Here is a 3,441-nt window from a genome sequence, read left to right as displayed (position 1 = left end):
TTCATGAACTCAAAAGAATCATGCATTGCACATTACATCCTGGGGAATTTGCCTGTATTTTCCGCCTGAACTGTGTTGATAGCGTAAAGCACATGACACTGACCTCTTGGGTCTGCTCTGTTGTCAGCAATTAATTCCACGAGTGTTTTTCATGTATTTGTGCCTGCTATGGTGTTAGTTTAAATGTTCATCCTGAGCCTCTTACACTGTCCCATTAACACTTGTTATCCCTGATGGGCTGGGAAGTGGACACCATGGGAGGAGCACCAAGCAGGGTGAATGTGCTCTCCTATGTGACTGACACCTATCCTGACCCCAGTCCCAGTGACAGCCATCTGCATAAAACGTGATTGCAGGTATCACCTTCTGTGAAATCATCCTCTGTGACACCGTCCTGTGTATTGTTAACATGGAGAGTCATGTCAAGGATAGAGCCAGAGCATGAGAACCCCTGGGTAGAGGTCATATCCTGGTGGGAGAAGACCTGGGGAAGGGTTTACAAGGGCACACTGGATTCAGATGAGGAAATTCCAGAGCACAGCAGATGCAGAAGAGGGAATTCAATGGGGTGCGAAGAGTGAAATAGTGCCTGTGGGAAGAAGTATGACTATGTAGGGCAGAGGATGGAGCGAGTGTGGGTCGAGCAAGGGCAATTGTGCATTGAGGTTCTGCATGGGAAGGTGAGAGTGGGCTGAAGGTGGGTGCGGGCAGGCAGAGAAGAGCATAGTCAGGAAAAGGATGGCTTGTGGGTCCCATCCAACCAGGACATGATCACAACCACAGGGTGAGAGTGGACAGAGGGCGGGCTTAGAGTGGACTGAGGGAGGGTGAGAGAGGGTAAGGGCAGAAGAGCTTCTATTGAATTGAGTAAGAGTGAGCAAAAGTGGACTGATGGTCAGATGAAGATGTGCTAGGGAGGGTTAGGGTGGGCAAGTGTGGGCCAAGGATTGCCATTTGTGATGAGATGGGGATAACAGGATCAATGGCGGTGAGGCTGGCATGGCACAAGAGCTGGTGGCTTCCAGGGCAATGGGGGTAGTGCTAAAGCCAGGGTCTGGTGGGTTACATTGTAAGCAATCTAAGGCAGTCTGGGAAGATGGGGCTAGACAGCGAGAGTGTTGCAGGTTTTCCTTCACTACTTGGCGAGAATTTGGGTTCATGGAAGTATGTTCCTTCAAGGGTTAGGGAATGTACTTTTTCCATTCAACAACTTGTGTACAACCTTTTGTTTCTTCTTTGGTTCTCAGATTTCCCAGGACACTGTTCATGTTCCATTTCAAGTTCTAACATTTTGCTGTTTCAATAGGATAATCTTGAGTTTCTTCCTAGTATAGCCTCATTATTGAGTCTTATGATATTACCATTTCTCCATTTCAGAGTCTTCACAGAGAAAGTCTGTAGGCTGACTCAAGGTAACATATTTCAACATTTCAGGAGAGTGCTCAATAGATGTTCTCCTATTGGAGGACTCGGATACTGCTGTGAGGTATTTTAAGACAGCCTTTGTCACCTCTTAAGACTGTCCTATGAAAGACAGACTGACCTTTGCACTGTAGGAAACAAATGTTGGCTGCTCTAGGTACCCATGTTATGGTCAATTTTATATCTTATTGTAAAATTTCTACAGGAAAGCAAAATCATGTGCACACACTAAATTATAAATACATACACACACACACAAATACACATACTCAACACACTGAAGCCTCAACTTCCAGTATTTCATTGGTGGGTGGGGCAGTAAGTGCTGCCTTTCTTGCCATAATATTGATTGCAATCTGACCTTCCAGTGAGTTTTTCAACATGTGTGTCAGTTTTGTTAAATCAAACTGCATTTTTTGTTATTGTCAGTGAGTTTTCCACCCATCTATGCTGACCCTAGTTGAGGTATAGAGAATATTCAATTGAAAAGGTAAAACAGGGTCAGTGTAAGGTAAGCCGCTGGCAATGACACTAACATCCAGAAGCAGCACTTGTGTGAGTCCTGCCTCCTCCACCTCTGCTAATGCACTTGGGACACTGACTCTGCAAGTGAGACCCAGAAGTAGCTTCTGGCACCTGGTTTCGAATCAGCTCAGCTCCAGCCATTGTGCTCACTCCAAGAGGGAACCAGTGCATGGAAGATCTTTGTCTCTGCTTCACTCTGTAAACCTGCCTTTCCAATAAAAATAAATTAATCTTTAAAAATTAAACAAAAAAAAGAATGGTGAAAAAGTTTCAGTAAGGTATGTTTCTTGCTAATGGAGAGGCCAGTGTGGAATTAATTTGTTGGATATATCTGGCAATTTCCATGTCTACATCTTTCGGAAGGTTGGTCCATGTCATGACGTTTTACATGGTATCTTAAGAACATAGGCGTCACAGAGCTGACTCTGGTTATGTCCCAGGGATGTCATTCATTGTAGCAGCACTCATTGTCACTTTGGAAGAAGCAGATGTCTTCATGGCATTTACAAATCTTCCCTATAAGTCCTGCCAGTTGTCCTTTTTTCATGGGGATTACAACATGACGTTGAAATATTTTGCTACATTGGAAGTATTCTTTGAAGAAAATCTCTCCAAACTATTTCTGCATTTTATCTCTTACACCCTTACACCAGATATGTACTTGACAGACTAGATCCTGACACTGCACATCAAACCCTTACCACTGGGTCTGGCCGTCAAGTCAGGATTTCAATGGGTAGACTAGGTCTTGGTGCAAGATAAGGCACAAATACTCAGATCAGTGCAGCAGTCTAACCATACAGATTCCTATATTCAGTTTCTGTCTTACTACAGACTCATCAGTTTCCCATGTTACTTTCCTTCTCACTCTGCATTTTTTAAATTGAAATTAAATTGGTGGTTACTTTGTGTAGCCACAACAATATCATTTGAACTGTTATATAATTATATTCCTATTAAATGCTCTTTGTTAACTTTGAGGAGTTCGCATCTGTAATATCAGAGAATCAATTGAATAAAAAAATTGGAAAATTGATTGCTAATCACAGATAATCTGCCTCAGGCACAATTAAGTCAAGACTAAACATTATACAGAAAGCAAAAGGTATCATTTCCCATGTTCACTGATGAAACCAGTCTACATTGAGACTGTGTTAATAATTGTGCAACTGTTACAAATGTGCTAAAATCAACTGAAGGACACATTTCAAGTTTGTCTCTGTAAAGTTGTTTACATTGTTTCTCAGGGCTGGTAAAGTGGTGCAGTAGGTTAAGCCACCTCTTAAAATGTATGAGTATTGTGCAGTATCAATAAAATGTATGCCTCCACCAGGTGGGAGTGCTGGCTGACAACTGTCAGTTTCACTGTGCAGGGCTCCATTTCCTTTACAGATGAAAGCACAAATTCCCCAGGGGGTGCGGGTGGGGGAAGGGAGAGGCTGAATCCCAGTGCCTAAAACACTGTATCACATAATGCAATGTAATAATAATAAA

The sequence above is a fragment of the Ochotona curzoniae genome, unplaced genomic scaffold (assembly GCF_017591425.1).
Source record: "Ochotona curzoniae isolate NIBS_2020 unplaced genomic scaffold, NIBS_Ocur_1.0 scaffold_2656, whole genome shotgun sequence".
In the NCBI taxonomy this organism is placed as follows: Eukaryota; Metazoa; Chordata; class Mammalia; order Lagomorpha; family Ochotonidae; genus Ochotona; species Ochotona curzoniae.
This window is presented reverse-complemented; position numbering follows the sequence as displayed.